Genomic DNA, 11503 nt, shown 5'->3' with positions numbered 1-11503 from the left:
ACTTTGAATACTCATCCCTCTTTTCAACCCCCTAAAGGCCCAAAGGCAGAAAGACTGTCCCCTAGAGCCCTGACACCTAAAAGTTTTTGGATGTTTTTGTTTTTGTTGTTGAGCTGTGGCCTCACACATTCATGATGACACTGCTCTTTGACCAGCTCTTTGCATTCAGATAAGAAACAGGGAGAGAGGAGGGGGAGTGGGATTGGGGAGGGAGAGGGGTAGGCCACAGCTCCAGAGTTTCATCCAGTGCTGTGGCACTGCCACGTGGTGCTTGGACAGACCTGGGCCTTGCACATGGTAAGGTGTGCACCCTATCTAGTAAGTTATCGCCCTGTCCCTAAACATTATCTCTCTCAAAATCTTGCTTAAGATCACACTGAGAAATCTGCATCTTCACTAAGAAATCCATGAAACTTGTCTGCTGGGAGTTATTTCTGTACTCTATTCCCAGAAAGCCTAACAGCGGTCACTTCAAAGACATCAGACTCCCCTGAACCCCTACTCCTGAACTCTCCCTTGAGGCTATAGCCTGCTTAGAACCCTCCCACCTTCCAGATGCTGAGATATCAGTTTCAGAGGACAGAACCAGCTGTTTTACTGGAGAGGCATTCTTTCCTTCCAGAAAAGCCAAAGTCATTTTCTCTGTGTGTGATTAGTGGTGGCCTGATCCTGCTGGTCAACCAGGGAGGGAAGCTGTGGAAGAGAGAGCTCATAGCAACCTCTCAAGGTCAAATGAGGAAACCAAGGCCCAGGGAGGCCCACTAGCTTGTCCTCGAGCACTGGGGAGTTTCTAAGCCAGAAAGAGAGAGCAGAGAGAACAGAGCTGTTAGGTGCAGAAAGAGCTCTTGTAGTGCCTGCCCCAACAGAGCCAAGTGCAGAAGTCAGGTGTCCAGGAAAAATTCAGTACCAAGTTCACTGGGCTGGTCCTCACTCCCCCATCACTCCTCCTCCCTAGCACCATGGGAAGCAACATGGAAGAAAGCTGATGAGAAAGGGTTGGGGATGTGACTTGGTGATAGAAGTCCCCACTTGTATACATGAAGCCCTGAGTACACCATAGGAGAGCTGTAACAGAGAGACTCCATGGATTATAGAGTGATGCTTTACTCTTTCTCTCTCTTTATTCCTTCTTTACAGTTATAAAGTGGAGAAATGGGCCTGGAGTTGGGTGACTCAATGTTGTACACATGCCACTGTGTTAAGCAACTGAAGTCGGTGGAAGGACCCCAAATATGGACATTTCCCATTCTACCTCTATGATTTTTCAATCCTCCAGACCCTGAGCCTTGAAACCAGCTAGATTTGTCCCATGCAGCATGCGCCCAACAGAATAAACAGCAGGTCACCTATTTATTGGCAGAAAGTTCTCCATCTACTCCCTCACCCTGCCCTTGAGCCTGGCCTTTGGCTCTGCTGCTCTGAGAGCCAACTCTTGCTTCTCCGGATTTGTCTGCAACTTTTCTGTTTTTATTTATTTATTTATTTGCCTCTGGGGTTATTGCTGGGGCTGAGTGCCTGCACCACGAATCCACTGCTTCTGGAGGCTGTTTCCCCCACCCCCTTTTTGTTGCCCTTGTTGTTTTATTGTTGTTGTGGTTATTATTATTATTATTGATATCATTGTTGGATAGGACAGAGAGAAATGGAGAGAGGAGTGGAAGACAGAGAGGGGAAGAGAAAGATAGACACCTGCAGACCTTCACCGCTTGTGAAGCGACCCCCCTGTAGGTGGGGAACCAGAGGCTTGAACCGGGATCCTTATGCCAGTCCTTGCACTTTGTGCCATGTCCACTTAACCCGCTGTGCTACTCCCCTACCCCCTCTTCCCTGCTTTTTAACCATCACTTGGAGACAGAGAAAGGCCCAGAGAGGGCCATAGAGCATGAAGCTTGTGATGCTCACAGAAGGCATTTGAGTCCTGGCTCCATCGCTTTATGAGACTTTCCATTCTGGGCAAAGTGGTTCAGCTTCTCACTAACTCAGGTTCCTCCTCCCTCACATGGGGCAGTAATTTCTCCCTCCTGGTGCTGCTGTAGATACTGAACAAAGTCCTGTAAATAGTGTTTGGCACAGGTGGCCAAACACAGTGACAAGGCACGCTTGTCACTGCTGTGCTATCATCACCCCTAGCTTGGTCTTCTATGATCTATGATGGCCTTGGGACTTCATTCTGGCTTTCTACTCAGATCTTGGGATATCAAGGCCAGCTTGGGATGTCTACTTGGAATCTCTGAAATAAAGACAGCAGTATCCCTTGGCGACAAAGCCAGGCAGGGGAGGTATTTTTGTAAAGTGCTTGAAAGGAGCAGCCCTCTGCAGCAATACAACTGCTTGTGCTATATTTATTGAAGTCACAACAAAACATGGAGCCTGTATATGAATGAGGACCAGGGCTGATCTGCCAAGAGCACTTAAGGCTGCAAGGAAATAAAGTCTCTGAGTCCAAGGCCAGGTGGACTAAGAACATAGAAGACTCCCAGGAGGACATCAGCAGTGTTTGGTCTCAATGAATGAGGGGAACCTGGATCAGGGCAGAATAAGAACAGTTCTCCCTCTGGTTAGTGGGTATCATCAGTTCCCAATGGTGAGGGGGTGGCTGAGATATGGAATAGAAGAGGATTTTAGACAGAATTCTTTTTATATCATTTCCATTTCAATCTTTGAAATACAACAAATACAACAAATGGCTTGTTGTATTTAGTTCATGTGAGGTACAGATAGAGATTCATCTGCAATAGTCCAGCCTTTAGGTTCATTATTAGTCAACATTTTGTTCTGCTTTATATCTTAACTCATTTTCAGCCACCAGGTTCCAGATGCTACCATGATGCCAACCAGACTTCCCTGGGCAGATGACTCCACCAATGTGTCCTGGAGCCCCGCTTGCCCAGAGCTCCACCCCACCAGGGAAAGAGAAAGACAGGCTGGGAGTATGGAAAGACCTGTCAACACCCATGTTCAGCAGGGAAGCAATTACAGAAGCCAGACCTTTCATCTTCCACACCCCATAACAACCTTGGGTCCATGCTCCCAGAGGGTTAAAGAATTGGAAAGTTATCAAGGGAGGGGATGGGACATGGAGTTCTGGTAGTAGGAATTGTGTGGAACTGTACCCCGCTTACCCTATGGTTTTGTTAGTGTTTCCATTTTATAAATAAAAATTAAAAGAGGGTGCCAGGTTGTGGTGAACCTGGTTGAGCGCCCATGTTACAGTGCACAAGTACCCAGGTTCGAGATCCTGGTCCCCACCTGCAGGGGGAATGCTTCATGAGTGGTGAAGTAGGGATGCAGGTGTCTCTCCCTCTCTATTACCCACTTCCCTCTCAATTTCTGGCTGTCTCTATCCAATAAAAAAGATAATTAAAAAAACATTAAAATTTTTTAAAAGGGATATACACACACACACACACACATATATATATATATATATGTGTGTGTGTGTATATATCCCTTTAAAAATTTTTTGATATATATATATATATATAGAGAGAGAGAGAGAGAGAAGCCAGAACACAACTCTGGTATGTGCAGTGCCAGAGAAGGAACTGGGAGCCTCAGCTGAGTTCTTTCCCCAGCCACTACAGCTCACACTTCATAATTATGCTTCATGCTATACTAAGTGCTCCTCATATTACTACTGCAGAGATAGTCATAGAGAATGACACACTTTGATAGAGTGATGGAAGTTTGAACCATTGGTTCTAACTTGATCTCTTCTCTCACACTGTCTCCCTCAATAGCTTTCAAACACCTAAACTCCCTCAATGGCCAAACATACGTCCTTCTATCAGTCCTGCACTGGACCCGGGCAGAGAGCTATGTTCTGCACTTGTTGATTCTGTTTGCTAGACTAGGAACCTAGTGGGAGCACAGAAGATCCTTGGAGCAAGATGGCACCCACTTGTCTCAGTGCTGACTCGGGGGTGGGGCACCATTCATTCATTCGATAGTCACTGAGCATCTACTTTGTACCAGGTATTAAGTTGGACATTTGGAAAACTAAATGGCCTAAGTCTCTTTCCTGATACTTAAGAGTCCTATCTTAAATCTCAAAGGATATTAAAATGCTAGATGCCCAAGGGTGATTCTCTTAAAATAGAGACCCGAGAATGTACTTACCAATAATTTTAAGGTATGAATGCAACCAAAACAGAATGTAAGGTCACAAGGGTTGTACTATGAAAAGGATGGTCAAAGTGCATGTAAATGTCCCCAGTAGATAGGCAGCTCTTTACACAAGTATGTAAGCCTTAAAGTCAACAATTATAGTCACAGCTAACACAGTAGTCACCTTCTGTAGTATCCTGCTCACAGAGAAGTTCTTGGCTAGGGCAGGGTATCCAGGGGGTAGGTAAAGATCACAAGATGGGCAAATCTGTTTCTCACTCTTAGAAATTTGAACAGAGGTTCTTAGAGATAGCATCATGGTGACACAAGAAAATCAGCGTGCTGGGGGCCAGGCAGTGACATACCTAGTTAAGCGTATACATCACAATACACCAGGACTGGGGTTTGAGCCCTCACTTCCCACCGACAGAGAGGATACTTCACAAGCAATGAAGCAGGTCTGTAGGTGTCTATCTTTCTCTCTCCCTCTCTATCTCCTCCTCCTCTTTCAATTTCTCTCTGTCCTATCCAGTTAAAAAAAAAAAAAAAAAGGAAAAAATGGTCCCTAGGAGCAGTGGATTGATAGTGCTGGAACCAAACCTAAGACCCATCGATAACCTTGGTAACAAAAAAAAAAAAAAAAAAGATTTGCATGCCTGAGGCTCTAAAGCCCCAGATTAAATCCTTGGCACCACCATAAGCCAGAGGTGAGCCTTTAAATATATAATTGAAAAAGCAAAGAACTGTGAACAAATATGTAGACTAGAAGCTACAGGGCTGCCTTGAATTGCTGTCTGGAGCACTGCCGACTTCTGACGGCCTTCTGGGGAGGGACTCCAGCCACCAAGGTTAATTATGCTCTCAGCTATGGGCTTTTTCAAACCTACTTTGATTCCCTATGATATGCCATTCCAGTGGCTTTTGTTTTTCTCTCTTTAAATTTCTTTTTGATTTAAATTAAGCTGTCTTTCTGTTGCTGGTAATCAAATAACCCCAACTGATGTTTAACAGAGGCCAGATGAAGTAGATGGGGTAAATAGCATGTCTCATAAAAGTGGGGGCTGGGAAGCCCTCCTTCCCTCTGCAGAGGAAACCTCAGGTTTTGGACAGCTCTCTGCAAGTCCCCTTCAGTTTCACAGACACAGAAACAACCAGGAAGATGGCTCTGTCACTAGGTAGGTCCATTTCAGGTTCAAATTCAGCCTGCCTCTCTCTTAAGATCTCAGGGATACTGCTTACCCTCGGCAACCCTTAACCTTCCCAGGCTCCCCGTCTGTGAAGCAGAGATGACAACGCTCATCTCTCACCCTTTAAGGCTGCTATAAGGATGCAGTGATGGCACCAGAACCCAGCACAATGCCTGACCTAAGACAACTGATTAACAAACAAATCTGTTCCTTCTTTCTTGGTCCAGGTTCCCGCTGGGGACCACTTCAGGATGATGAGTGAGGGCCAAGTCTTCAGAATATGTGACACTGCATACAACCAGGCAGATTTGTGGCTTGCCAGCTTGCTTGTCCATGAAGACAGAGTTTATTAGATCTCAGTCTCCCCCCAAACCCCCTAGGTCCTTGCTCAGGTTAAAAAGAATTCAGTGGGGCCTGGGTGGTAGTGCACCTGGTAAAGTGCATATTACCAAATGGAAGGACCCGAGTTCAAACCCTCTGCTCCTCACCTACATGGGGGATACTTCCCAAGCAGTGAAAATGGTTTGCAGGTATCTATCTTTCTCTCTCCCTTCCCATCTCCCCTTCCCTTCTCAATTTATCTCTGTCCTATCAAATAATAAAGCAGACAGAAAAAGGGAAAAAATGGCCACCAAGTGTGGTGGATTCATAGTGCTGGCACCAAGCCCCAATAATAAATAACCCTAGTGGCAAAAAAAAAAGAAAGAAAGAAAGAAAAAGAAAAGAAAGAGAAAGAAAGAAAGAAAGAGAGAAAGAGAGAAAGAGATAAAGAGAGGAAGAAAGAAAATAATTTAGGTGCTCCTGACATATTGTACTTCCAACCCCTTCCCATTCAGGGTGACTGGCTAGTGTCTGTTTCTGACATCCCATCTCCTCTCTTATGTGTCTTCTTCCCTCACCCTCTCCCCTCAACTTACTGTGGGATGCAAACAGTCCAGGGTCTTTTGGTTCTTATCTGGTGAGCATGGGAGCAAGGGAGGGAGTGTGAGTGAGGTTTTCCCAGGCCACACTAGGAAGGGGAGGTGGACTCAGTGTTAAGCTGAAGAAAAAGCATGAAAGGGTTCTGGTGCTCATGATGGCCAGGTTACAAGAATAATCTTTGCAGCTGAACACTCATTCTCCAACCTCTAACACACGCACACACATGGAGAGAGAGAAAGAGACAGAGAGGTAAAAGGGGGAAATATAGGGAGGCAGGCAGTAACGCAGTGCATTGCATGTGACACAAAGCACAAGGGCCAGCATTAAAGATCCTGGTTCGAGCCCTGGCTCCCTACCTGCAGGGGGGTTGCTTCACCCCTGAAGCAGGTCTGCAGGTGTCTATCTTTCTCTCCCTCTCTGTCTTCCCCTCCTCTCTCCACTTCTCTCTGTCCTATCTAACAATGACAACATCAATAACAACAATAAAAATTTTTTTTAAAAAGGGAAAATATAAAAAAATGTTGCTGTGAGGGATGGTTTGTGTAGGCACCGAACCCCACCAATAATCCTGATGGCAAAAACAGACAAAATACTGGGTGTAGGGACCAGGGAAGGTAGCATAATAGTTATGCAAAAAGACTGCCATGCCTGAGGCTCCCAAGTCCCAGATTCCGGTACAGTCTGGGGGTTGCAAATTGGCATGAAAATTTAAATCAGGTTCTTGTTGGTGCACAGCACAAATTCATTATATGAGAGGATAGTAGTTTTTTCATCTTTGCTTGTCTCTGATGCAGCTTACAGAAATAATTATTCTGTTAAACTGATAGGAGGAGATGAAGAACCAGATAACATTCTGGTAAATGTGCTGCCAGGGATTGGACTTGGGACCTTATGACTGTGAGTCCAACGCTTTATGCACTGTGCCACCTCCCAGACCATATGTCAGGGGTTTTAATGATTACCTCCTTTTTGAACTATGTGGGTCAATTTTTTTTCCAATTTTCAAAGACTTAAGATGATATGGAATGCTTTTTATCACACGATTATTTCCACAATATGTTTTTGCCATATGTATCCATAACCACATGTGTCTGTGTCTCTATGTATCTCCACATACATATTCTGTGTTGTTGCTTAGTTTCTCTGGCCTCTCCAAACATCCCTGTTTCTGCCACTTTAGCTAGCACCAGCATTTATATTGATTGCCAGGGTGCAGGACGGAACATCAGGGATGGTGAGAGATGAACTCACCTCTCTCATGTCTGATACCCCTTACCTAGCTCCATTCTTGCATGATAAGTCTCACTGTCTTACTGTCCAACCCACCATTCTTTGTGGGGCCTGGCAATGTGTGCGTTCCACTTCACACCAAGGATCTGGATACTTCTCCTTTTGTTCCTGCTGTCTGACTGCCTTGTAGGACTGGCGCACATATCCTTATGTTTCAAGAAGAACCAACGGAAATGATTTCAGCACCTCTGAAGGCTGCCTGTCTCTCGGGGAAGCCAGCATGGAGGGAGGCTGAAGAGTGGGAGAAAGATCATGGGCTTTTAAATCAGATGATGTAGATTCTATCTTAACTCTGCCACTTCACTAATTGTGCAATCATGGGCAATTTTCTGAACTCTCAGAGCTTTTGTTTCTTTATCTTGATATTCATAAATACTTTGCAGACTTGGCTATTAAGAGAGCCATGGTAATATATTCATTAATGAATGAATATTTATGAAGCTGGGCATAGATACTGAGCCTAGTACTGAAAGAGCAGACACAATCTCTGCCCTAACAAATGCAGAGTGTTAGGGAGCTGGGAAGAAACTGTAGGGTTTTCTGCCACAGGTGCTCAAGAACTTCTCATTTCTGAGCTGGGCTAGGAACAGTCAAGACTTGTTCAGTCAAGAGAAGGGTTGTAAGGATCTGTAAAACTCTGAAAAGAAGGGAGTAGGCGGTGGTGCGCTTGGTTGAACATACACATTCCCAAGTGCAAGGGCCAGAGTTCAAGTCCCCACTCCCCACCCACAGGGGGTAAGCTTCAGGAGCGGTGAAGCAATGCTGCAGGTGTCTCTCTCCTCTCTTTCTTTTCACCAGAGCACTGCTCAGTTCTGGCTTATGGTAGTGTGGGGGACTGAACCTAGGATATCAGGGCCTCAATCATTAAAGTCTGTTTGCATAACCACTGTGCTATCCCCACCCCTTTCTCCTTTGCTATCTCCTTCTTCCTTCTCAATTTTTCTCAATCCTATCCTAATGAATGTAAAAACAGAAAATAAGCAGGCACATAGAAACAGGGGCAAAGGGTGTTTTGAATTTCACAGAACGTGCATGGGACACTCTATGTGGCAAATAAGTAGTAATTAAGCCTTGTGTTGAATACTTTATATGTATCACTTCAGTCATTTCCACCTACAACCTGAGTACTGGTATTCCTGAATTACTAGTGAAGACATTCAAAACTCCTGAGAGCTTAAAGAACTTGCCCTGTGACACAGCTCAATGCTGAGGATAATCACCCATGCTTCCAGACGGTACCAGCTCAAAAATAACCTGGAACAATCCACGGTCACAAGAAGTATTTAGGCCAACATTGTGAAGGTGGTGACTAATTGGCTCTGCCTCCTCCTCCTCCTCCTTTCTCCATCTCTCTCTCATTAGTAAATAAATCATTAAAAGAAAAAGAAATGTAGAACGAACAGAGGAATCAACCTGGAGTTGTCCTATGTGGGAGAGAGGATATCTGAAGACAGTCCTTTGGAAACATCAAAACCCAGTGGAAATGTCCGAAAAGCTGTGACACATTTTTGCATAATAAAACAGAAAACTGTGTCATGACTTTTCTGACAACCCAACAGTTTTGCAAATCCAATGCAGAAAGCCTGCAGACACATGCAGTCTTTTCCTTGTGTATCTTCTCACTGGTCTAATGTGTGTGTGTGGGGGGGGAACAGGTGGCGGGTGGGGGGGAAGCCCTTATTTGACTCGATTGTCAGAGAAGAGATGGCACCTGCCAGGGATCTAAGGCAACACCTGGCCTGTGGAGGGCAGCTTGCCTCCCCCTCTTGGGCCCTCACACCCACTCCCTGGGCTTTCCAGGTACACACAGTTGGGGTGACCCCTGCTTAAAAAGAAAGCTGAGGGCTGGGTCTAAAATTCACCCAGATTTGCCTACTTTCAACCTATTTGTGGAACTTGCATGTGGGCAGGGTACAAACAGAACTGGGGAGGGAACAGATACAGGGCAGGGGGAAGCCAGGCTGGTGTGGCCAGTTATCAACTGGGGAGAGGCAAGGATGTGTATGAGTGTAGTGTGTGTATAAGTGCATATATAATCAAGGTTTCTTTTTATTATTATTAACATAATTATTAATTTAGGTTAGAGAGAGAGAGAGAAACTGAGAGAGATGGGGGTGACAGAGAGGGAGAGACACAGCTGGAACGCTGCTTTGCTACTCGTGAAGCTTCCTTGCTGCAGGTGGGGACTGGGGGGTTTGCAGGGTTTTTTTTTAAAGATACAGACAGGCAGGGAGAGACAGTGTGAAAGAGACTACAGCAGCGAAGCTTCCTTTAATGTACTGGTGGTGGGGCTCAAACCTGGGTCACACACATGGCAGGGCAGCGCACTATCCAGATGAGCACTCACTAGCCCATGAAATCGGCAGCTTAGGAGACTACAAGAAGCCCTCTCACCTACAGCTGTCCTACCCCACCCCTTCAAATTCTCTAGTTACAACAATACTAGCTGAGAACATGGCTTTTATTTAAATGACACCTCCCCAGGACCTCACAGCCTGCCCCAGGGCTGAGAAGCAGAATTAAGCTGTGACTATTATGTGAGTGGATCACCCTAGAGACAGGATAGCCTACCCTCGCCCTTGCTTCACACCCCAGTCACAGGGGCCAGGTTTTGCTGGGATTCAGTTATATTGATAATTGCAAAGGAAATAATATTCCTGGCAGCCAGGCTTCTGGAAGTGTATGGGGACCACAGCAAGGGCTCGCAAATGAGGACAAGAAGGCTTCCTACAGAGAGTGCAGCTGGAGACACACTTGATGGATGAGGGCAGCAGAGGTAGAGGCACCTTAGAGCAGGGAGGGGTCCCTGGTCCCAGGAGACTGGCCAGATCAACAATGGATGGTTTTAACATAGGGGGGAACCTGCCCCCCACCTATAAGAAATGCTGAGGATGAGTTTTTTGGGGGTGGAGGTGGGTAAAAAGGAAGCTACAAGTTATGGGGCCACACTGTGTGAGGGGATCCAAGCATTTTCTCCCTTTCTTCCTCTCCCTTCCCTATCAATTTCTGTCAATATATATAAACAGACAAACAGGGAAAACACAGACAGCCCTGGGTAAGTATGGAATTATTGAGCTGACCACTTAGCCACACTGCCTATGGGTATAAATTACTTGGCCAGTCCAGCCTCCTTTGGGAAATAAATGGTGATGAGATGAGGAAATGCCTGTAGGACTTTTAGAGGTGTTGGGCACAGCGCAAATGCTCCATAAATGTTAAATGCTTAAGGTAGAGTAGAACCCAAAAGATGGATCATCCCAATGAAATGTCTCTTGGGTGGGGGAGCTGCCAGGGTGCCCCCACCCTCTTTACCTGGCATGTTCAAACAGTGGCTCTCATTTAGTTTGTGTTTATGGAACAGCCCCGTGAGCCACGGGAGGGACTTCCGTGTCCTACTGACACTTGTCACCAAGTGTACTGTTAGGCTATAGTCTCCACGAGTGTGGTGTGACTGGCCTTCAGGAAGAGAAGGCCACCCTTGCCAAGACAAGCAGAGCTGTCTTAGTGCTGGACTGTGAGTAGGGTCAGTGAACGCCTCATCTTCATGGTTATAGAGAGTCCCTGCTGAGGAGAGCTGTCCCTCTGCCCTTCTGGAATATTCCTCAAGTCTGTCATCACAGTTTATGACTGACAAGTGCTTGGAGTCCTCTCTGCCTACCCTTACACACTCACCTGGCTGTGGGTCTGAGCTCCTGAATCTCTCATCAGTGTTTGTGTTAATAACAATGACAGCAGCTGTGTCCACAGTTGGTCCCCAGCACATGAAGGCAAGCACTGGTCTGCTCTGTTCCCTGGAGTGACCCTAGCTCCTGGCCATGGCAGACAGATAAGGGATATTCATGGAGTGAAGACCGCTCTTGGTATTGTGCTAGAATGTTCCAGGCAGTGTGAGAAGTCCTTGAGAGGCAGGAGATGAAATGACCCCCACTTCACAGATGATGGACTAGAGAGGCTCAGTACCTTCCCAAAGTCAAGCAAAAGGAAGTGCAGGCCATGTT

General features: G+C 46.0%; 1 protein-coding gene across 5 annotated transcripts in view; it reads right to left on the bottom strand.

The window, feature by feature from the left end:
* The window catches only part of LARGE1 (LARGE xylosyl- and glucuronyltransferase 1), a 705604-nt gene that overhangs the window by 17977 nt on the left and 676124 nt on the right, over positions 1–11503 (bottom strand). The window lies entirely within an intron of this gene.

The sequence above is a fragment of the Erinaceus europaeus genome, chromosome 4, assembly GCF_950295315.1.
Source record: "Erinaceus europaeus chromosome 4, mEriEur2.1, whole genome shotgun sequence".
Lineage (NCBI taxonomy): Eukaryota > Metazoa > Chordata > Mammalia > Eulipotyphla > Erinaceidae > Erinaceus > Erinaceus europaeus.
This window is presented reverse-complemented; position numbering and strand designations above follow the sequence as displayed.